The sequence below is a fragment of the Myotis myotis genome, unplaced genomic scaffold, assembly GCF_014108235.1.
Source record: "Myotis myotis isolate mMyoMyo1 unplaced genomic scaffold, mMyoMyo1.p scaffold_m19_p_5, whole genome shotgun sequence".
Classification (NCBI taxonomy): domain Eukaryota; kingdom Metazoa; phylum Chordata; class Mammalia; order Chiroptera; family Vespertilionidae; genus Myotis; species Myotis myotis.
Genome location: NW_023416357.1, coordinates 20,055,749 through 20,081,481, shown reverse-complemented (window position 1 = coordinate 20,081,481; position 25,733 = coordinate 20,055,749). Strand labels below are relative to the sequence as shown.

General features: G+C 40.6%; 1 protein-coding gene across 1 annotated transcript in view; it reads left to right on the top strand.

Moving 5' to 3' along the window:
* The window catches only part of CDH12 (cadherin 12), a 723,975-nt gene that overhangs the window by 161,752 nt on the left and 536,490 nt on the right, over window positions 1-25,733 (top strand). The window lies entirely within an intron of this gene.

The window sequence follows — 25,733 nt, the reverse complement described above, 5'->3', positions numbered from 1 at the left end:
TTTCTGTCTGTCTCTCTCTCCCTTCCTCTCTGAAATAAATAAAAATATATTAAAAATAGTATATACCATTATTGAATTATGACCATGCACCAATTATTACCTACATGAGGTAACAGGGTAATTTTCCCATTTTTCTGAAGGGAAATATGAGGTACATAAAAAACTGTACTGTCTTGTCCAAAGTCAGTTGAATGCTGGAAATGGGAGAGCCGAGGTTCTAAGTTTGGCAATCTTCTTCAGGAATCCATGTTCTCTATACTTACAAGCCAATGAGAGCCTTTCCATTATTTATATTATGAAGTTATTTCCCCACTAATGCTTCCTATGTGTGATTTTTTGGAATCATCTCTTGAGCTAATTGAAAAGAGTAGTTTATGAGTTACGAGTTTCAGAAAATTAGTTTTATTACTTCTCCTAAATGATCAATTATTTGCAATACTAAATTGAATGTGTAAACTAGTTCTTAAAGAGTTATATATTTTAGTAAGAACATAAACTAATCTAGGCCATGGATATTATGGCAATTTTATAAGCACTGTTCTTTAAATGAATCTGGCAAAGAAATGCCATTTCTTAAATTTTAGTATGCCGTAAAGGCAGTTAACCAGAAATTAGGAGACTTGTATTGTCTTGCATTCATCTTATTAACTAGTTTGGTGACCAGAGCCCTGATTTAAGTATTTCAGGTTTTTGTTTCTTTTTGCAATCTGTAATATTGAAGCAATATTTGCTTTGGTTATTGTCAGTGTGTTGAGAATCAAAGGAACGGAACAGTTATCCCATAAGTTTTCTCTTTCTGTTGTTAAAAGATACTTTGAAATTGAGTAGTTAATCATCTCCAAGCAAATAAAGAAAGTAAGGCCCAGATGGCTAACTTAGTTATGTAGCCAAGCACTATAAGAGCATCGTTATATAACAGAACTTTTTATTGCTCATGTGGTTCTTTTTCCAGATTTGAAATCATAACTAATTTATGCCTGAGTGCTAATCTGACGTTTAATTCTTAGGGCCTGTATAAAAACTAACAAGGATGATTAAATGATTGATTCATTAATTTTTGTTACTTGTACATTTATTTACCCTACTAGAGGTCCGTTGTACGAAATGCGTGCACTCCGGGTGGCGGTCCCTCAGCCTGGCCTGCGCCCTCTTGCAATCCAGGAGCCCTCGGAGGATATCTGACTGATGGCTTAGCACTGCTGCCAAGGTGGGGGAGGCTTCTGCCACTCCTGCTGCACTCACCAGCCGTGAGCCTGGCTTCTGGCTGAGTGGTGTTCCCCGTGTGGGAGTGCACTGACCACCAGGGGGAAGCTCCTGAATGGAGCATCTTCCCCCTGGTGGTCAGTGCGTTCATAGTGACTGGTCTTTCAACTGTCGGGCTGAAAGTCGTTCTCCGACATCCCCCGAGGGGCCCCAGATAGTGAAAAGGCGCAAGCGAGCCCTGACCGGTTTGGCTCAGTGGATAGAGCGTCAGCCTGCCTGGGGACTGAAGGGTCCTGGGTTCGATTCCAGTCAAGGGCATGTACCTTGGTTGCGGGCACATCCCCAGTAGGGGGTTGTGCAGGAGGTAGCTGATTGCTGTTTCTCTCTCATCGATGTTTCTAACTCTCTATTCCTCTCCCTTCCTCTCTGTAAAAAATCAATAAAATATATATTTTTTAAAAAAGATAAGGCGCAAGCCAGGCTGAAGGACCCCACCGGTGTGTGCATGATCTGGGCAGGGAGGGACATGGGAGGTTGGCCAGCTGGGGAGGGACCATGGGAGAGCTCCAGGGCATGCCTGGCCCATCTTGCTCAGTCCCGATTGGCCAGACCCCAGCAGCAAGCCAACCTACAGGTTGGAGCATCTGCCCCAGGTCTGTCCCTTGGTGGTCAGTGCACGTCATATAGACTGGTCGACCAGTTGACTATCTTCCCCCTGGTGGTCAGTGCAGGTCATACAAGCAGTTGAGCGGCCTTAGCATATCATTAGCATATTATGCTTTGATTGGTTGAACTGCCAACTGGACAACTGGACACTTAGCATATTAAGCTTTATTATATAGGATTCCTCTTCTCTTAGAGAACAGACAAGTAGTAATATTCTTGTTTTATGTGGAAATATTTGACTTCCATAATTCACTACATCTTGTTTTTTATGAATGTGTACATAAAGACATGTGATTCATCTCCTTGACTTTGGCTCTTATAATATATTTCTACATCTTTTAAACAGAGAAGCATTTTAAATTTAATTTTTGGTCTGCTCTATTTTCTTTAACAAGTTTTCAGAAGCTGTTTCATTTTCAGAATGCTTAATGTGCTGAACTTTAAATTCTTTTGGCAAAAACTTAGCATCAACTTGTTTGTTTACAACATCATCAAGAATGTGTGGAATATATTTCAGAATGATATTGCCCATAATTCATTGCCAGATAGAACCTAGATTTTGTGCATATTCACACGTAAGTTTCCAATATATGTGTTTCTGAAAAAGGCTAGAAGAGATTTAGAGTAATTCTCTTTACCCTTCAGATGAACTATTTTACTGATTAGTTGAAATATAGTGCTTTCTGGAAAAGGAAACTTTTTAATCAATAATAGGCAGATAACACAAAACTCAGAAGCTGAATTGGGACTAAAAAAAAAAAGTATATCACAATAGGAAGTAGACTTTAATGTGAAACCAGATAAAAATCTCAGCGCAAACTATCCACTTGATTAAAATATAGACTTAAATGTTGAGAAAATGGTTGGGAGATGCCATTAAATGCTAGATTTATTTCACCAAGTCTTAATATGATTAAATATTTGCAATCCTTTTCCATTTCCTTTGTGCTTTTTTTTAAATGCTAGAAGAGTTAGGTATCTCTGTGACCTTACTTTAATTTGATTTAAGCATCAATACAAAAGCTTCATAGGCACAATGTGAAGTAAAGTGATTTATTTTTCTATTATTACCTCTGGGAATTATGGGGCATCCTGAACATAAATTCTAATGAGAATCTCATTCACGTGCACAGTAACAAAAAGCAAAGTAAATTCTAGAGACAAAAACTTGAATAGCAAGGTAAGGATAAAATGGGATTGTGTATAACTATTAAACTATCCATGTAGAATTTTGTCTGTACTTATCTATATGCTAGAAGCCTGGTGCACAAAAATCTGTGCACTCGGAGGGGGTGGAGGGGTCCTTCAGCCGGGCCTGTTCCCTCTCGCAGTCTGGGACCCCTCAGGAGATAATGAGCTGCTGGCTTAGGCCTGCTCCCGGGTGGCAGAGGGCAGGCCCAATCCCTAGGTGTAGCCCCTGGTCAGGCTCAGAGCAGGGCCGATTGGGGAGTTGGGGCGCCGCCCCCTTTCATGCACAGAGCAGGGCAGATCGGGAGTTTGCGATGCCACCCTCAGTCACGCTCTGGGTAGGACCGATTGGGGGGTTGGGGCACCGTCCCCTGTCACACTCAAGGCAGGGTCAATATGTAGGTTGCGGCGCCACCCCCTGTCACTCACAGAGCAGGGCCAATCAGGGGGGTTGGGGCTCCGTACCCTGTCACTCACAGAGCAGGGCCAATCAGGGGGTTGGGGCGCTGCCCCCTGTCACGACAGAGCAGGGCCCATCAGGGGGGTTGGGGCTCCGTACCCTGTCACTCACAGAGCAGGGCCAATCAGGGGGTTGGGGCGCTGCCCCCTGTCACACACAGAGCAGGGCCAATCAGGGGGTTGGGGCGCTGCCCCCTGTCATGCACAGAGCAGGGCCCATCAGGGGGTTGGGGAGCTCCCCCCTGTCACTCACAGAGTAGGGCCAATAGGGGAGTTGGGGCACCACCCCCTATCACACACAGAGCAGGGTGGATCAGGGGGTTGGGGCGCCGCCACTGTCACACTCAGAGCAGGGCCCGTCGGGGGGGGGGGGGGGTGGATTGGGGGGCCGCCCTCTATCACCCACAGGGCAGGGCTGATCAGGGGGTTGGGGTGCCGGCACTGTCACACTCAGGGCAGGGCCGATGGGGAGCTTATGGCCCTACCCCGGCACACACAGAGCAGGGCCTGTGGGGGGGGGGGGGCGCCGCCCTCTATCACCCACAGGGCAGGGCTGATCAGGGGGTTGGGGTGCCGCCACTGTCACACTCAGGGCAGGGCCGATGGGGAGATTATGGCCCTACCCCGGCACACACAGAGCAGGGCCTGTGGGGGGGGCGGGCGCCGCCCTCTATTACCCACAAAGCAGGGCCAATCAGGGTGTTGAGGCGCTGCCACTCTCACACTCAGGGCAGGGCCGATGGGGAGGTTATGGCTCTACCCTGTCACACACAGAGCAGGGCCCGTGGGGGTGTGTGGGTTGGGGCGCCGCACCGTGTCACACAGAGAGCAGGGCCAATCAGGGGGTTGGGGCGCCGCACCCTGTAACACACAGAGCCGCAGGGCGATCAGGAGGTTGGGGAGTTCCCCCGTATCAGGCATAGAGCAGGGCTGGTCAGGGGGTTGGGGCGCCTTCCCCTGTCAGGAACAGAGCAGGGTGGATAGGGAGGTTGTGGCCCCGCCCCCTGTCACACACAGAGCCGCAGGGCGATCAGGGGGTTTGGGCGCTGCCCCCTGTCATGCTGATGCCGGTGCTGGGAGGCCTCTCGGCTCCACTGATCCCGGTGCTGGGAGGCATATTACCCTTTTACTATATAGGATAGAGGCCTGGTGCACAGGTGGGGGATGGCTGGTTTGCCCTGAAGGGTGTCCTGGATCAGGGTGGGGGTCCCCACTGGTGTGCCTGGCCAGTCTGGGTGAGGGGCTTTGGGCTGTTTTCAGGCTGATGGGTGACTGAAGCTCCCAACTGCTCCTTTTTTTCTTTTTTTTTTTTAAATTCTGGGCCAGCTTTAGCTCTGGCTCCTGCTCTGAGGCCTCTGCTGCTGAAAGCAGGTATCTGGTTTGTTTGGGTTCTATAATTGAAACACTGTATCAACTCCAGCTCTGAGATCCCGGCTGGCTGAAAGCAGGTTTCTGGGGTTTTGTTTAGCTTCTATATTTGTAAGAATGTTTCAAACTGCAAGCTCAGAGGCCGGCAAGGCAGGCGGTGAACGTTGGTTTCCTCTGTCACTGAAGCAAGCAAGCCTCATGTTAGCTTCCAGCTGCCTGGCTGCCGGCCGCCATCTTGGCTGGCAGTTAGTTTGCATATTGCCCTGATTAGCCAATAGGAAGGGTAGCCGAAGTACGGCTAATTACCATGTTTCTCTTTTATTAGATAGGATATAAAAGGCTAAGTGACCATCTGACTGGCCGGTAGGTATGACACACACTGACCACCAGGGAGCAGACACTCAATGCAGGAGCTGCTGAATGATAGCAACTTTTCAGAATGCCCTCTAGCACTCCTGGACTCCTTGGGGGATGTTGGAGAGCCGGTTTTAGCCCTACTCCCACAGGCCAGGCTGAGGGACCACACCAGTTGGAGGGACCCTGCTCACTCTGCAGATGCCCTGTGCACCATGGTGCCACCCCAGGTGTGGCTGGCTGGCTGGGAAGGGACCCTGGGAGGTTGGCCCCAGAGTGGTCTGGCCGGTCTTGCCCAGTCCCACCTCACCAACCACCTTCTAATTAATTTCCTTTCAATGTGCACAAATCTGTGTTCCGGGCCACTAGTTTTTATGCAATTGCTTAACTTTTAACTCTGGAAAGTTCAGTAATAGATGTGTTCCAGTGACCCTTAAAACAACATTTTGATGATGTAAATCTTAGTAAACTACATTCATTATAAAATTTACTTGTAATAAAATATAAAAAAGATCAAATTTTTGACTAGATGTTTTGACTAACTTCTTTATTACTACGAATTATTTTTGACATTCTCATTTTTATAGCCACCATGCCCACAAATAAGATTAACCTGGCACCATAAATATCATGAACTTTATTCTTTTGTGAGTCAGCTACCTTTCTTCAATACTAATGTCATGGATTTCACTCCTAAACCCATTAGACTTTTTCAAAGGAATGCCATACCAAGGTCATGGGCAAGAGAAGAACTTATGAATCACAAAAAAATCAGGGAAAATAAAGCCGAAGGACTTAGAGAACGTGCTTCCTGAAGAAGCTGCCCCACATACTTTATCCTCATACCAATGAGTAAATTGTGTTATTCCAGCAGCCTAAGGACATGAAATATTTATATATCATTTAGCTCAAGAGGAAGTCATGAAAGTTAAATTACTTATTTTTCATATAATGTTTCATTTATGAATGGGGAAAGGATACACTACACATTATCAATTCTGTAGAAAAGTATTTGAAATTATTTGCATTATTTTGCTTTATTACTGATGTATATTGATAAGTGATATATTGAATTTTTCTCTTACAAACATTGACTTTACCTCAATATTTATTTGACAAATATTTGAGATCTTACTACATCCCTAACCCTGTGCATAAAGCCCGGCTGAGATGGAGGCTGCATTTGCTCCTGGCATAGCAGCATATTGCTGAAAATAAATAAATAAGATCCATTTATCCCCCACCCCCAAACAGGTATGAGTTCCTTCATTATTGGAAATACAGCAGTGAATAAGGCTGAGAAAGAACCTCTCTCCTGGGTTTATAGTTTACTGTAGTGAAACCGATTAACAAATAAAAAGAAATTTTAAAATATCACAAACTGAGCATGTGACTTTGGAAGGCTTCCTTGTGGAGACCTGCTTTGGCTGATATCGAAAGACAAAAGGAACCTGCCATATGATGATAGGTGAGAAGAGCATCCTAAAGGAAGCCTTGGTTAATGCATAGAGCTTAAGGCAAGGGCATACCCAGGGTCTTCAAGGACATAAATTAAGGCCAGTGTGTCGGAGACAGAGCAAGTGATGGTGACATAAAGTGGGGGGCAGTAGGCAGGAGGCACATCAGAAAGAGCTTTAGAATAAATAATTGTAATTCAGTTTCAAATGGAAGCTACTAAAGGATTTTAACGCTGAAAACTGGGAGAGAAACGATTGGTTTACATTCTACAAAGATGATTCTGAGGATCTATAAATGGTGACAAGATGAGAAGGGAGACTTAAAGTTGTCCAAGCAAAACATACAGTGCTTGAATAATGGTAAAAATGGAAAGTAGTTAGGTTTTGTATGTTCTTCTCATTGATAAGACATGGGTCTCAGAAGTAAAGAAAATATGTTCTTTAAAGAATTATATAATATTTTTGAATATTGTTGATATACTAAGAAATGATCAATTAATGCTTTATGAGAAAAATGAAAGACATTTCCCATAGAAATTAATAACTGGACTACTGAAAATTCAACAGCAGCAAAAAATGAGTTGTTAAATGTTATGTACAGGAATGAGGCAAAAATGTATACATCATGATGAGATAATTCTGGATATTCCAATGTGATTAGAACATAAAATTATAGAAGAATGAGACAAACAATGTAACTAGAACAAGATTGTGATTGTGTTAAGTAGTTTGGACCTATGGGAATGTAGAGAATATATGTTTAAGATGATTAAAATGACACATGAAAAAATAATATTAGATTCTCTGTGATATACTAGTAGACATTGGATCATATGTTGGGGCTAGAAAAATTAAAGGAAATATCATCCTCTCTCCTGAGAGATGCTAACAAAAAGACTAAGGTTCAGGTTGTGCCCAACTCCGGGGGTGAATTGACACAGCCTTTCCTGCCTGCACTGTGCTCTGCTTGTAATTCCCCCCCATACGCATCGCTCTGCTGCTCAGCCTTCTACGTTGGTTTGTGTTATTTTCACTTTATGAAATGTCATTTCCACTAAGCTTCATCTTCTTTACATCTAACTACTACTTATTCATGGGTAGTTTAGCTACGATACCGGCTTCTCGCCTTCTGACACCATTACTCTTGTTCAGCACTTCTGTAACTTTCTGAGCAGACCTCTAGCATCAAGATATAATATTTATATACTACGCTCCTCCACTGGATTTTCAGTTGCTTGATGATTGTTGCATGGGCTATTCATAATCCAGAACTTGATATAGTTTCTGACACGTAGAAACTGATCCATGATTTATTTTTATCAGTGTGTGCATGTGTGTGTGTATCAATCTGAGCCCTACTCCTTGGTTCTTTCATTGGGTCTTATTTCTTTAAATATAAAATTTTCTGCCAGAGGCATTTTCAAGAAACATAATAATAATAATATCACAATAACAAAAAGCTTGAAGTTTAAAAATTATTACTATACTCCATTTGGTTCATAATGTTAATATTGCTCTTAGTTTTTTCTCCCTGAATACCATAGTAACTTACTAGAGGAGAATAGTTCTCATTAGTATAGTCTATATGCTTTGATGATTGCAACCCTTTATTAAAATTAAGAAGACAAACAGCTTTTGTGTCAAATAAATAGAAATAAAAAAAATACCAGTGTGTTGATTTTTTTTTTTTTTCAAGAAGCTTTAATGAAGGAATGATCCTTAATCATCTGCTGATCATGAGAGAGGAAGTGCAGTCTGCACCATTTTTGATGAATGAGGCTGGGCAATTTACCATGCTTCATTCATTGATTAAAACTGCACACTTTGTGCTGTGCTTGTGCTGCACTTTGCAGCATCTGTGCTTATCATAGTAGATATTTATTTTCTGCTTTAGTTTCCATTCATTGTTCTTTGAAGTGATTATCCCGAATGTAATGAAGTATTTTTAAGAGCTAATGTGTAGCTGGTAACAGAGTTGACATCCCCCTCAAGGGTGATGGAGGTTGGTATTTCCTAGAGATGAGATTGGCACAAACGGTTTTCTGAGCTTGGGTTTGGCATAGAGTGTCATTTAACAGAAAAGTTGACTTGTTATCTGTAATATCAACATTTATAAATGTTCTTTTGAAATAATGGTAAACTTACCTTGTTTTACTATGAATAATGAGCAGTTGTATTATATCTGTATCTTTTTTTATTGAGATATAATTGACAAAGATTATTATATTAGTTTCATGTATATAGCAGTATAATTTGATATATGTACACCCTGTGAAGTGCTAAGCATAATTAAGTCTAGTTACTATTCACCACCAGATAGAGTTAAATTTTTTTTCTTGCAATGAGAACTTTTAAGATATAATCTCTTAGCAACTTTTAAATATACAATACAGTATTATTAACTACCATAGGCCCAGTGCCTGAAATTCATGCACAGGTGGAGTTCCTGGGCCTGGCTGGCGATCAGTGCCATCTGTGGGGTGATCAGCAGGGTCATCAGGGTCCCCCACTTGCACCCGCCTTGGCTGCCTGGCGCCACCTGCTCGCCAGCCCTGCCCCCAGCTGCCACTGCCACTGGTCGCCTCTCGATGTGGGGTGATCGGGGGCTCCCACTCACACCCGCCTTGGCTGACCTGGGGCCTGCAGGCTAAGGGCAGCTCCAGCATTGAGTGTCTGCCCCCTGGTGGTCAGTGCACATCATAACAAGCTGTCGTTCCACCAGTTGTTCTGCCATTTGGTTAATTTGCATATTAGGGTTTTATTATGTAGGATAGTCACCATGCTGCAAATTATATTCCCAGGACTTATGTATTTCATAATTGCAAGTTTGTACCTTTTTACCACCTTCATTCATTTTTGTCCTTCCCAAAACCCTGCCTCTGGCAACCACTAATCTGTTCTATGTATCTATGAGTTCAATTGTTGGGATAATTTTATATCCCACATATAAGTGAGATCAATCAATATTTGTTGTTTGTTTTCTAACTCATTTCACTTAATATAAAGCCCTTAAGGTCTACTTATGTGTTATAAATGGCAATTCAATTTTTTTATGTCTGAATAATATTTCATTGTATATAGGGGAGAGCAAAATTAGTTTTACAGTTATAATACAAATAAAATAGTTGACAAATAGCAATACAAGAGTAAACATCTTTTTTTGCATCCTCACTACTGTAAATCTATTTTTTCCCACCTTTTTTTATTTAGTTTCTCTTTTTGATACAACAAAATACATTTTTTTTACTCAAAGAAACACTTTAAGTTGATACTTTTAAAGGAAAATAATAATATAGTGCACTATTTTAAATATGGCTAAACATCTAAAGAATATCTTATTTTATTCCATAAGCTGAATTTATACATATAAATATAATACATTAAATTATTAATCTATTTATTAATAACTAGAGGCCCAGTGCATGGATTCATGCACCAGTGGGGCCCCTTGGCCTGACCTGCAGGGATTGGGCTGAAACCAGCAGTCAGTCATTCCCTGAGGGGTCCAAAATTGTGAGAAGGCACAGGCCAGGCTGAGGGACCCCACCGGTGCATGAGTCCGTGCATCAGGCCTCTAGTATGCATATAAGATCTTTGGTTAATCTCTTCCTGCCCTCCCCCATGCCCCTTTGCCTTTGAGATTCATCAGTTTGTTCCTGTTTCCATGCCTGTGCATTGAGCGTCTGCCCCCTGGTAGTCATTGTGCATCATAGCTACCTGCTGGTCGGCTGGTTGTCCAGTCACTTAGGCTTTTATATATAGAGAGATTATATGATTCCTGGCTGTTGAAGTAGCATTAAAATAGAAAAAATTAGTGCCATCTGGATTACCTTAGTGACCTTCATCTCCATAGCCAATTAATCAACATGTATTTTAGCTTTGATATTTAGCATCAGAATCCTAAGCAAAACAAATAGTAATTTACTGAAATATCCATCCAACTGATCCCTTTATGCAACTTGTTCTCTTGTAGAATTCCATAAAATTCCAGTGAATTTCTTTACATTTAAAAACATCTTCAGGTATAATTCAGATACCGTAAAATGCAATGATGTACAATTTGATGTTTTTTTGTAAATTCATAATTATGCAACTATCACCACAATTTCAGTTAAAAATATTTCATCATATTGTCCCCCTCCTTCCCCTTATCTCTGACAGCTGTTAGGCTATTCCATGTATCCATGCCTCTGTTTCTATTTTGTTCACCAGTTTGTTTTGATCATTAGATTCCACATATAAGTGTGATGATAAGGTATTATTCTTGAATTGCCTATTTTCACTTTCATTTCAGTCAGTTTTTGCTTCATGTATTTTGGGGCTATACTCCATGTAAGTGTTTAATTATATTTTTTCCTGACTAATTAGTATTTTTGTAATTATATTATATGTTTATCTCTTTAACAAATTTTGTTTTAAGTATATTTTATCCTTTATTAGTACAGGCACTCTGCTTTCTTTTGTTCTTTTTTAAAAAATGTATTTTTTATTGATTTCAGAGAGAAAGGGAGAGGAAGAGATAGAAACATCAATGATGAGAGAGAATCATTGATTGGCCCCACACTGGGGATCCACCCCATCACCTGGGCTTGTGCCCAGACCAAGAATCCAAGCGATGACCCCCTGGTTCATATGTCAGTGCCCAACCACTGAGCCAAACCAGCCAAATTCTCTTTTGGCTCCCATTAGCGTAGCATACTTTTCTCATCCCATTCAAAATATTTGTTTGTGTGTTTTTTAAAATCTAACTTGTGTCATTGATAACATAAAATAGTATATTTTTTAATCCACTCTTCTGATATCTGCATCTGCGTTTAGATTGGGAGGTTTAATCTATCCTATATAATAAAAGGCTAATATGCAAATAGACGAAACAGAACAACCAGTCGCTATGACGAACACTGACCACCAGAGGGAAGACACTCTACACAGGAGCTGCCCTCTGGTGGTCAGTGCGCTCCCACAAGGAATTGCCGCTCAGTGTTGCTCAGGCAGCACTAAGGATGGCCAACTGTGCCTTAGGCTCCCTATGGGCCTAAGCTGCCAGTTGGACATCCCCTGAGGGCTCCCAGACTGTGAAAGGGCACAAATTGGGCTGAGGGATGCCCACCCCCATGAGTGCACAAATTTTGTGCACCTGGCCTCTAGTACTTCATATAAGTACTAAGTTGTATAAATCTTGATTAATATACAAAATATACAAGGTACAAAATTATTACCAGAATTATGCAGTCAGGATTCACAGACAAAAATCATAAAAGTATAATTGAAAAGCCAGACACCCATCTAGTTAGGACTGTAGCCAATGTTCTGTGTAAACCAGTAGGAGCTGCCATCATTGGGATCACAGGGACAGAACTGGCTGTGTGGTCTTGGCGATTTGCTCAGATGTGTTCTCATACAATTGTGCCTCTTCCTAAAAACAATTATGCCAATGTTTTGAGGAACGTTCAACATATAAAATATATAATCTTCATCTGAAAAGTAGCACAGGCAATGAAAGGCATGGAGACAAAAACAAATGAAAGAAACCCTCGCTGATATAAATGAATCTAATCTGAAGACCCATTAGAAATCTGGCTCCTATAAGTAGGATGCAGTAATAGAAAGTGAGAAAGGGCTTTATGATTTCATTCCCAAGATATTTTTTTAAACACATGTCTTTGAATGACTTGCAGAAGCAAAATTACCCCCAGTTACTGACCCCTGACTTCAATATTCAGGAAATGTGAGACTTGGTCAATACTTAGGGTGATATTCAGACAGCAAAGAATTCAGTGCTGAGTTTTGCTGCCAATTAAGGTCAGCACACAATTCAAAGTTCAGACACAGTACCACAATTCCTTTCTCAGCAGAGCCCTGGGTATTGACAGGAGCTTCCTTGAGTTCCCAAGTGTTACAAACCCAGGACTATGTCTATAACTGCCATCGAAGGCACATCACTGACTGAGGTTGCCCTGGGTCTTTGCAAGGCTGATCAGAGGGTCTCCAGCCCTGATGGCCAAGCCTCTGGAAATATGCTGATAAAGGCTCACATTGGCCTAAGGATGTAGCTATTCTCAATCTGCAGTTGTAAATGAGGGTAAAGTGCTATATAACGTATTGTATTCATCTATGTCTTGCGAATCATATCACAAATCATTATTCTAATAGGAAATTATATGCAATTCTGAGTTCTGCAACTAAATATTTTCTTCTTAACATAAAATAGATTCTGAAATGTAAAGAAAAGTGCATTCACTTTGGAAGCAGAGAAAGCTGAAATATAAAACCCAGCTCAGATGCCTTTTAACAAATTGTCCTTGGGAAATTTGGTAGACTTAAGATTCTGTTTCTATAACTGTGTAAGGGGCATAATTTATGTTATGCATGCAACTTAGCATCCGTAACACATTGATTACTTGTCAATAGTATTAGCCATTGTTATCACCTGTGGATTCTATTTTTGGCAGTTTATGGGGAACAGTGAGAACTATTTCCTGTGATTAAAACTTTAGTTATATCAGGAAAAAGCTTATGCTTTAGAAAACACTGATTACAACTGAGTTTGCTAGTTTTCCTGTAAATTGAGTTGGGATCAGCTACTCTGTTGTTCTACTTGCATGAAATGAATTAATTTCCATGTTCTGACCTAACCAAAAAGGGCAGTCTATTTAGTGGACAATCCTGAAGAATCTGGAAGTCAGTCATTATCAGGATAAGTTCTGAAAATAATATCTGGTACTAAAAAGATATAACAGCATTGGGTGATGGGTCAGACTGTACGTACAGAGCATGTATGGGGTAATGGGGAGACTTCAAATGCAAAAGTGCTTACCACTATGTGCCAAAGCCTTACAAAAATGTTCGGTGTTTCAAAGCAAGGTGATATTTTCCTTAAACATGTAATCTTTCCTCTACTTTTCTTCCCTTCCCTTCCCCTCCCTTTCTTCTTTCCTTCTTTTTGTCATACCAATAATTAGCAGTTAATTATATTTACATTCATTTAAGCTTTCTTTATTTATAGTTTTCACTTTTTTATTTTGAAAATCCTCAAACGCACAGAAAAGTAAAGAAAAATATAAATAATACATAGATATAATTTTATTCTTATCAAATGTTAGCCAAATATGTTTCATTGAGTATTTTTTTAACCTAAAAAATTTCAAATACAACCTCAGATATCTTGGCATTTTATCCTCAAATACATCAGTACACACCTCTAAAATATGAGGATTTTTTTCCACTATTTTACAATTAAATTTTAATAACTGATTAACAGGAATTCCCTAATGCTATTTAGTTCATAATCTATATTTAAACATCCCTTATTCTTTCTAAAATATTTTCACACTTTTTGTTTGTTTAAAACAAGACACACCCAGGGATTACAGATTATGTTTTTCTGCTGTGACTCTTAATTCTCTCTCCTCCTTTTCTTAACATTGACTTGTTGAAAAGATCAGTTAACTTGACATAGTAGATGTTGACTCAGTGCAGTTTCAGTAACTTTGTCACTCATGCTTCACAGGTAAAGTTGTATGTTGCATATTGTCTCAAACCACAAGGCATCCAGACCCTTTGTAAACCCACCCATAATGTTCCCAAGACTAACCATTGGCTCTTGGCAGTGGCAAGCAGACCCTGTGAAGCCTTGCTTCTCCAAAACCAAATAATCTACCCTAATGTATAAAAACCCTGGGCCCATCACATCCGCAATGACCAGGAGGCTTGACCAACCAGAAATCATTCCTGCAGTCAGCGCTGGGTTGCTGTGGTGACCTAGCGCTGACTGCTATGGCTGCAGGCACGGAGACCCAGCACTGACTGCTAAAGGGTCTTCGAATCAGGCCCAGAGAGAGGCCTAAAGAGAGAAGCAGGGTCTGATCCATAGCCTCTGTGGCAGCAGTTGATCAGCACTTGCCTCTCTCTTTAGCTCTGGGCGTGGTGAGCAACCTTGCCTCCATTTCTCTCCAGGCCTCCACTAGGGCTGCTGATCAGCCCCATTGATAGGCCCAGAGACGCTGACTGGCATAGAAACCGACCAATCAGAATCAAATCTGGGTCAACTGTGAGAAGTCAATGGCTGCCTAGGAAGTGAAGCTTTTGACACTGACTGGCATAGAAACTGACCAATCAGTACCAAATTGGCCAGCAGAGGAGGGCAGTTGGGGGTGAGATCAGGCTGGTAGGGGAGGGAAGTTAGGGGTGATCAGGCAGGCAGAGGCAGTTAGGGGCCATCAGGCAGCAGGGAAGGGCAGTTGGCGAGATTAGGATGGCAGGGGAGGGCAGTAGGGGAAAATCAGGCTGACAGTGGAGGGCCTGCAGGGTAAGGCAGTTGGGGGCGAGATCAGGCCAGCAGGGGAGGGCCTTTGGGGGTGAGATCAGGTCAGCAGGGGAGGGCAGTTAGGGGCAATCAGGCTGGCAGGGGAGCAGTTAGGAATTAATCAGGCTAGCGGGGGACTGGTTAAGTGGTGATCAGGCTGGCAGGCAGAAGCAATTAGGGGCAATCAGGCAGGCAGGCAGGCGAGTGCTTAGGAATCAGCAGTCCCAGATTGTGAGAGGGATGTCCGACTGCTGGTTTAGGCCCGATCCCACAGTCGAACATTACTTGAGGGGTCCCAGATTGGCATGGGTGCAAGCTGGGCTGAGGGACCCCCCCTTCCCCTCAGGGCACAAACTTCGTGCACTGGGCCTCTAGTGAGATGATAATTAGATAGCATGTGAATATCTAATTCCTTGCTAATTTTTTATCCCAAGACCTAAGCATGTGTTTGATACACTCCCTCAGAGGCTAAAACTTAATATTCAACGATACCATTTACCATATATTTATTACCTTGTGTCTTATGGAAACAGCCTTTCCTTATCAGTGAGTCTATTTGATTAATATAATTTGTATGGAAAAGGCAGAATAAATAACTATTTTCTTTTTCATGATAAAGTTTTAGGGCAAGTAAATAAGTATTAAGTCACCTCTAACCTTGGCTTTTTTTCTGGTGCTCTTTTGTTAGTTTGTTTAATCTGGTTTTATTATTATTTTGTAAATATAATTGTATTGATTTCAGAGAGGAAGGGAGAGAGAACGAGAGATAGAATCAGATCATCTGCCTCCTGCATGCTCTCTACTGGGGATCGAGCCTGAAACCTAAGCATGTACCCTTGACTGGAATCAAACCTGGGATCTTTCAGTCTGTAGGCCAATGCTCTATTCATTAAGTCAAACCAGCTATGGCTAATCTGGTTTTATTTTGCTTTTTTTTTTGTTTTTATTTGTTCTGTTTACTATCTCTTTCTCTTTTATTCTTAGAGTGAAGTAAGTTTTGTTTGATAGGCATCTCAAAGAAGAGCATAAGCATCTATTCACAAAATCCCTGCTAGTACACAAAATTTCCCAAGAAGTTGAAAACTTCCTTTTCCCAATATTTCCAAGGATATAGTGAGATAGGGTTTTGGTCGTTTTTATATATAATAACTGATTATTTCCTTTGGGTACATAGTATAGAAACAATTAAGCCTAACACAAGCAGTGAAGCAAAAAATGATTTTTTTTAGTGATTAATTTTGGTTAAAAAACAAAGCAATTCTGTGATTAGCTAGTTTGAGACACATCCAAGACTTTATAAGGACCTAATCAAATAAAAACAATGAGGTAGTTATGCCATTCTTATTGCACATGATTAGAGTCTTGGTTTCACAGTTTATCTAAATGAAATTCTATAATGGATTAGCCAGGCAAGGAGGTACCAGCAGCAAAAGTGCCTACAACCCCATAAAATCTGCCATCTCTGTAAACTCCTTCTCATAATAGTCTCCCCCACACTTAATACAGACTGGCACATTTTAGATTTCCCTGAATGAACTAATCTCTTTCCAATTGGATTTCCATAAATTGTCTCTTTTCAACTTCAGGGCCTTTGCAATACTCTTGTCTCCCCATAGCGATAATGTTTCCACAGTCCCTTTCCCCACTGTCTTCTTTACCCAGTTGATCTGCTCCTCCCTGATGGCTCAGCTCAAAATAACTCCACATAGGGAAATCTTTCCTGAGCTCCTCAGGGGAGGCCGGGTTCCCAGCTTTATTAATAGCCTGCAGTTCCCCTGGATCGCATCTACCCAGAGCGTGCAGTTACATAGTCATTAGTGCATTTGAACAATACGTGTGTCGGCCTCTCCTAGTTCTCAGAGGGCAGGGCATGAGTTGATTTTACTTCATCATTGTTTTTCAAGAAGCCCAATGGAGAGCCTGGTGTATCACAGAGATATTATAAATGTGTGTTGAATATATAAGTGAAACCTAATTGAATCTATATTGATTTGTGCCCTGCATTTTATACTTTATTAAATGAGTATCCACACACAGAAAAATATGTGGAGAGCAAGACAAGAGAGGAAACAGACTCTCACTTCCTTTATGTCAGCTTTAGAATTTTTAAAAACCAAGAATGATATTCTTTTTTGAATTAAAATGTAAAATAAGTCTATTAAAATGTTAAACTAAACAGTTTCATAGCTATATTCTAACATCTTGGGAATCTATTTCCACACATGTGATAGACATGTCTGCCAGTGAATTAAAAGAAGATATTTAGGCAACATATTCCTCTACCCTTCATCAAAGCAATCACCTCTTCATGTCACTGAACACTGCATTCACACTCATCCTTTCCACGTTATGTTTTATTTTTTGTCGTGTGTGCATTTTGATCACAATCCTTTCTGGAACAAGTCAAGACATGCATAAATACATACAGAACGTGTTGGAAACAGCATTTAAAGATGTTTTGGCAATTGCAGACCTATACTGAGCATTTTCAAGTATATAGGTCAAAGCACTGTTGTTGTTGTTGTTTCCTGTATCCTGAAAGATTTGTAACTCATAAGTCATCACAACCTTGTCAGGGCACTTGGGCATTTTGACTTTCAATGTCTCTGCAGAAGCCGGCAGAGGATACCCACTGTGTGGCTGCACAGGCCTACAATAATTTAAAAATAATATTTGCATTTGTTTCCTCATACATCATAAGACTCAATAAAGGGTACATTAAAGTCAATGTCAATATTTTTGTTCACTACATTTAAACATATTATCATCTCTTTATCTGATAATTCAGTTTGGAAGTTCACTAAAACTTATTTGAAGTGGTCACATTTCAGTCTGCCAGGATCACGAGTGATAGATGTTCCAGACTTTCCATTTCTGTCTCCTATTACAGAGGTTAATAATTCAAATGGGAAATTAGCTCTTGTATGGAATGTGACATGAAGAATTTATGGGTGCATTCCACTAAATTGCTTATCACTGGCTTCCCTATTTTTTTTTACCTAAACCTGCAAGATTATGAATACTATCGAACAGGCTATAAGAAAACAAGCACAAGCCATTGTACTGAATCTTCGTTATGTGTAGCTTTTTCTAATTTCATTTCTTCCAAGTTGTTTCTCTGCCTTAAACTAGCCAATATTTTGGTCATCTAACCTTCAAATAGACGCACAGCTTTGAGTCAATGACACACTTTACTGAAGACTTAGGGAATCGTCTGCATATTTCTCAGGTAGAATTAACTGTATTTTTTTTTCTTTTGTTTCCCTCATAACCTCAGCATTACACCTTGCATTCAAAAACAGCTTATCAAAGCATTCCCTTAAACAAAGGCAGAGCTCTCTCTTTAAAAGGATGCCTGATTTCAGTTGCTTAGATTTTAGCATTCGTCACCACAGTATCTCTGTGACTGCATATACATCTATTTTTGCACATGTAGAATTTTGCAGGTATTTTTGAACATTCATATTTTGAGTAATGTGCTAAGAATTGCATATATAAAGATAAATGATAGATAATAGCTATTCTTAGAGTCTAGCCGAGAACGCAAACACATAGGCCAGAAACTTTAGTATATATTATTAGTGCTGCAAAAGAAGTTTGTTATAAGTGCTATGAAGAATACAAAAGGAGAACTTACTGTTTGTAGTGATTCCCCAAGATGCCAAGAGGAAGAAACGATTCCCAGCTTAAAGAGTGACATGAGTGAATCACTGAAATACTTGATGTGCATAAGGATGAGCTAGTGGTTAAAGAGGATCTGCATAATGTGGGTAAATAACTGAGACTCTAAAGACTATAATAACAGAGATGATATTGATACCTTGGAGAGAGTAAAGGCTGGATACGTCTTCAAAGCTGAGAGACAGGGCACCCCAGCCCCATTTGCTTGTTCCCCCAGAACTTGGATGGACTAGAGGTCCATCTTGATCCCATGGTAACGCCCCGCCTATCTTCCTTGGGGTTCATTGGTTTAGAGGTGTGTGTCCCATGGCTGAGAGAGCGTGTTAACTCACCCAGATGGGGCAGGGGCATCAGTACTACGTGTGCACTGAGCTCCTGGCATCCGCAGTGCTTTAAGCAGTACCCCTAAAAGCTTATAATCACCTGGGTCTTGTGAGTCTAACAAGAAGAACTAGGTCTTGTCCCTGAATTTGGAGAAGCTGGTGTTCCTGGGTGACCTGAGAAAGGAGAGCACTACTAATGAAAGGCAGTGTGGAACAGTGCAGAGTGCTGCTCGCCTGGCGCTGATGGCCTGGCACCAGTGCTGAGAGTCCTTCCTGTGCTTCCAGGCCCCCAGGTGCCTCCTGCCTCTGTACCACCATGGGAGAAGGCATCAGGTTGTTCCCACTGAGCATCTGGGATTGGATTGGATGCTCTGAGGCCCCTTCCCAAGGACCTGTCCTTAACCCATGGCCTGCAACATCACCTGCCAAAGGCCACCCCCTCAGAGTTGCTGCTCTTGCTGGTCAGCCTGTTGGTCAAGGGCTCGGCAGTGATGCATAGGAAATGCAAATCATTCCTGATGTCACACTGCTCAGGCACTAGAACTGGCCTGGCCTTGCCAAGCTCATCTAAGACCCAATCCAACATACAAGGACTTCATGGGCTGGCCCCTTGACCACAATGTGCCCAAGAAGAAGACGAATAAAGAAGCCACCACAGCCCTCTGGGGACTGTACACCAAAGAGGCCAAGCACAGGCACAGCCACCAATACTCCAGCTTCAGGAGGAAGAGGCCTGGCCTTCCCTCTACTCCAGGCCTATAGGGAGCAGGAAAGGAGCCACCTCTGTGCCATGGCCAGGTCTCAACCCTACTTGGGGCCTCTCTACTTTCTGCAGGCCTTCGCATCTCCCCTTCAGGCCTTCACCTTGGCCTTCGCATCTTGCTCCATCTCCCACGAACACAGAGACTACAACCCAGGCTTTGTGTTCGTGGGAGGTGGAGCAGGGAGTGGATTGTGCAGCCCTCGAGAACATTGTAGCAGACACAAAGCCTTGTCCTCCCTGTGCAACCTGAAGACAGAGAGACAGACAGTCCTCAAGCTTCCTGAGAGGAAACCCACAGCCTCTAAATATTCAAAGAGCCAAGAAAAGAGAGAAGTGTCCTCACCTCCAGCCACGCTCACGGGTGTTCTGGCCAGAGATGTGGGGGGAGGAAAGGGAGCGAGGATCAGTGGCCGCACTGGGTACAGTGGTGCCCTTGGAGCAAGTGAGAGCCCTCCAGAGCAAGGCGTGCCTGTGAGCACACTGGAACCTAAGCAGCAGGGTGGGCGGGCGTAGCGGGGTGCCCCTCTGTCATGTGGACCCCAAAGCACTACAAGTTAAGCTATGAGACCCCGTGGCCCAGAACATGAGAGCATCATGATGGTTTTACTCTTTTTGAAGGTTTTAAAAAATAATATAATGTTTTCATTTAAAATTTCATTTTGAACACATACAGCCTTTGCTCTTAATGATGATGATTTTTTGTAATTTTTAACATACTTTTTAAAAATTATTTTCGGTAATGCTTTGCCCTTTCAAAGTGTACATTTGCTGATCGTTCTGGGGACAAGGAGTAGCATCCCCATGGAAGGGCTGGGATTCTTGGTAGCTCAGGACAGTTGGCTGTGTGGGTTCTGGGTGAAGGAGTGTGTGCGGTTAAGAATCATGGCTTTTATTTCATTACATGCTTACAGTATAGCATTATGAGTTCTATTCAACGTATTGTATGTTAGATCTCTATGGCTTATTTAGCCCTTGTTACAGGTTTGTAGCCTTAAGCATCATCAGTCGATTATCCCCCTCCACCCATCCCTGGTAAGTGCCATTTACTCTCTTCCCTCCCGCCCCTGCCCCCAACACATTTGACTTTTTAAAATTCCACATATGAGTGATACCATGCTGTCTGACTTGTCCCACTGAGCATATATAATGTGGTAAATATCACTACAACGAGAACCATATCACGATGTAATGTGTCAAAGTAACATGTAGTGCACCTTACATGTACACAATGTTACAGGTCAAATTCATCCAATTGAAAATAAATAAATAAAGAGAACCACAGCTTTGTGGAAATTAACAGAGCCCTGGATTTTCTGATCTTAATAGCCACAGTACTGGGTAGGGAAGTCCATTAAACAGCATATGCTTGAAAAAATAGCTGCTATTTACGACCTATAAAAACTCACCACCTACCAGTAACTTTAGGATCATTATCTGTTGCCTCAGAGTAACCTGCTTAAGTGAGTGTTATGTGTCCATCCACATACTCTGAATTTTCCACATTCCAGAACATGGCCTGTGCATGCTTCTGGCAATCCCTCGGCGATAATGAATCACCTGTGTTCTATACTGAGGCCCTATACCCTAGCTGGGAACTAGCTCCTCTTGCCTCCCACTTATCAAGGACCTGGCTTTAGCATCCCTGTCTCCTGCCTGACCAATCTCACCCCTCTGGGGACCATTTCTGTTAGCATAAAAGCCCACTCATAATGTCATGTCCTAGTTAACTGGCCAATTTATTTCTTGACTTTTTTTGCAATTTTATAATTATATTTCATTTAAAAATATTAAAGATAGTTGGCAGACCATCGAGTAGTTTCAGGTGTACCAATAATGACTTGACATTTATATACCTTACCATGTGGTCACCTCACTAAGTCTAGTAGCAGCTGTCTGTCACTGTGCAAGGTCGTTTCCGTACTACTGACTACATTCCCCGTGCTGTGTACTACATCTCTGTGGCTTATTGATAACTAAAAGTGTGTACTCAAATCTTTTCATTTACAACAGCAAAGATGGACCTAGAGGGTATTATGGTAAGTGGAACAAGTCTTGCTCCTTTTTATAAGAAAGGCCCTTGGAAGTGTTGTCTGTCTCTAATATCTATCATTGTTCACCTCACGTCATCTTGCGAACCCTATAAAATCACACTTTCATACCATCACTTCAACAAACGTGTTTTTATTACAGCCACCCCCTGAAACCATGGCTTTGGTTCTGTGACCCCTTGTTTTGATTTCCAGCAGCATTGTAAACAGTCCATTACTCCCTTCTCCTCGGAGCGGGTCTTCCCTTGGCTTCTGGGCTACCACACCCCTCTGGTTTTCCCGTGACCTCACTGCTTCTCATTGCTTCTCACTTTTACTGCTGATACGTCTGATTTCCGCCACATCATTCTCAGAGTCCCCTGGCACTCCGTCTTTAGGCATCTTCTCTTTGTGACTGTGTGTTTATTTCTGTCTCCACCTCAACACTGAGTAACAACAGGTGATTTATTTCCTCTGCCACTGGGCATTTTTACTTGCATGTTTCATTGGCATCTAAAACCAAACTTTTCCAAAACTGAGCATTTCATTTGTACCAACATTTTCACGGTGATTATTTTAGTGCAGTAAAATGTGATTTGTGTGTGTCTTTTTTTTTTTTTTTTTTGAACTAGCTACCCCATCCCCACCTTTTTCTATGAGAGATTCCTGGTTCTCTAGCTTTCTTCTGCTTTGTTATTTATTAACTTCTTGTTTGAAGTTTATTTTTTTCTGCTTCTAAAGTATACCAGATGATCTATAAACGATTGATTCACAGGCAGAGAGAATTTTTACCTAATTCAACAGGAACAGGGCTTGAGTAAAGAAAAAGTGATCAGCCTTTCACATCTAACCTTGGTTTTCTAAGTTGAACATATGTTTCTTTCGGAGGTGGTATTCTATCAAGGAAAGACGCAGAGCCAATTACCTTCAAACAAGATTCTTTCTCCAATCAATAAAGAACATTTTCCCATTTCAATTGGCAGACATGAGTTAACTGTTGGCACAGCTTTCAAATACTTATCACACTGTTAATGAGGGTACATATATTTTTTGCAGTCCCAAAGGAACTGGCATCACGGACTGCCAGAGAAAATGTATCATAAGTGGCAAGTGCTTTTAGCTAGCAGCACTTACTAGTATAATGACATGAGCATACATTACCCGTCATGTCTTAAAGAATCATGTATTTTGGAAAAAACACACACTTCTGATTAATTCCTTTTTGATCATTTTATTCACAATATTCTCCCACCTGGCATTTGATTCTTCCTCCTGACTTCCAGGGTTTCACTCTGTGCAAGGCTTGATTATTACATTAGGAAAACCATGAGGGGCTGGTAAGTTGACCTTGAATCTGAAGCAAGTGCTGAAACAAAAGGCAAGATTCATTTTGCTTTCCTTTTGTTCAGTACTCATTTGAGTTATTTATAAGATAATGATACTTTTCTTAATTGTCAAATTATTCTGATATGTCGGGTTTATTTTATTTCACATGGTTAATCTCAGTAGAATAGCAAGATTAAGCAGAACACAGAGTCTGTCATCCTGGTAGTTGCTAGAGACATAAGTTCTTGGTTGAAGGGAACTGTCTGACATTATTGAATCAATATAATCAAAGCAGGTCATAGGTGATGGAAGTTTTTCCCTTTTACAGAATAAAACATGCTTTTCTCCTTTCTGGCAGCTAATTATTTTGACATACATCAGTAAATTATAAATTATTTAATAGTTGGAAATAATTAGGAGTATTTTAAATGACCATATTATTCAAATGCTAGTATTAAAGGGAAAATAACATACTTTGAATCTTTACTTAATGGGTGATTTGCATATATAGTTATTTCCCTTTGAATATGTCTTAGAGGTCTTGCATACTGATTGTTCAATTGATTATATATATATATATATATATATATATATATATTGCCCAATATTACACAGCTATTTCTTAACCCAAAATTTCTGGGTCCAGAGGCTATTTTCTTCATTATTGAAATAAACTGGGAAATTCATATGATGTTTAAGTTTCTTTTATTATTATGCTAGTTGAAAAAAAGTGTTTTTAAGTCAGATCCAAGAACATAATGTGTGCCTGGAAGCTACCATAATCCACAAAAATTATGGCAATGGTCATTGTCTGAAGTGTTTTTCTTCATGAAAAGAATATACAACATATAATACTATTGAAATCTCTTTGCCTACTAAGTAACAGTAAAAGTCACTGTACACTATATCATAAGGAAAATGAAATGATATGCATATTTCATTTAATATTTATGTAAGTATATTTATTATGTTACAATGAACTAATGTTCACCTTGACCAATATTTAAGCTTTTTGGGGGGGTAGTTCTATCACATATATTTATACAATCCCAGAGGTGTTTGACTCTGAGCTGGTATATTTTCATAGTATTTTAATAATCCAGAAATAGTTTTATTTTACAGAAGTAGTAGAAATGAAAATGTTATCAAGAAAATAAAATTTCAGTGATAAGGTACATAGCCAAATTTCTTAAAAGAAAGATATATTTATACTGTTATTTACCAAAAAGAAACCATCAGAATTCATTGAGAGATGGCCAAAGGGCATTATTTCTAAGCTAGAAATCAAATATAAAATATTTTATCTGTGATGATTTGCAGCATTTTGATTTTGTAGTTATTCTTATAAAAGAAATAATATATTGAATGTTACAAAAAATGCCTAAATTTCTATTCAGTGATATTAAATTTACTCAAATTGGACTGTCTCAAAAAGAATAATTGTCAATTTGAAGTAGATGATAGTTATTAACCCTTCTTTGTGTTATTTTTCATTTCCTCAAGTACTTTTGTCTCTCTTACCAACCTTGCCCTTTACCAGTTATTATCAGTGTTCTTTTCTCCACCCAAGATTGACTGATATAAAGGATGGCTGTCAGATTTTTAGTTCAACAAATGGATAATGAATGGTGTCGTTTTTTGTACCAGAAAGTATGCTTAATATTTTGGTCTAGGAGAGACATGTTCAAAAGTGTTGAACCATGGATAGTTTTAGAATAGCCAACTTACAATACCCAGTAGGCAGTTGCATAGATGGGTCTAAATCTTATGAGAGAGATCTTGAACATCAGACTGAATTTTGTCATTCAAGTTAAGAGCAAATGAGAGCCAATAAGGCATAACTGGACTGCAGGCAGATCCAGCACCAAATAGGAAATAGCATTGACATTGTCACCTAGAATATTGACTTATTCAAAAAAGGCCAATGACTGTCAGCTGTGTGCACCTCAGTGAATCACTTAAGTTTTCTAAAAATCAATTACCTTGGGGGATGTAAAAGTAGGGGAGGGGAAATGGAAGTATATAGCATCTTTGATGATTTATATTAACATATGTATATTCCTCTCAGGGTCAAGGAAGATAATGTTAGTGAAATGACCTTGTAAACTACTAACTAAAGTTTACATTATACTTAAAGTGTTATACAAACAATAGATATTATTATAATTATAATGCAATATAGATTATTGGCAAGTTTTCTAAAAATATATTTTTATTGATTTTAGAGAGGGAGAGGGAGAGAGGGATAGAATCATCGATGATGAGAGAGAATCATTGATTGGCTGCCTCCTGTATGCCACACACTGGGGATTGAGCCCACAACCCCGGCATGTGCCCCTGACCTGTAATAGAACCATGACCTCCTGGTTTATTTGATGATGCTCAACCACTGAGCCATGCTAGCCAGTTGGCAAGTTTTGTTTGATTTCAAAAATACTGCAAAATTTATAAATTCCTCGGGCAATGCATATTTATCTCTGTATTCCCTGAAGAATGTCAAAGTTATCTTTTCTTCTTGAAGCCCATGTCATTCACAGAATCTTAAAGTAGAAATAGAACTTCAAGATTACATCATCCAAAAACCTTAGTTTTACATACACAGAGAACACAAAT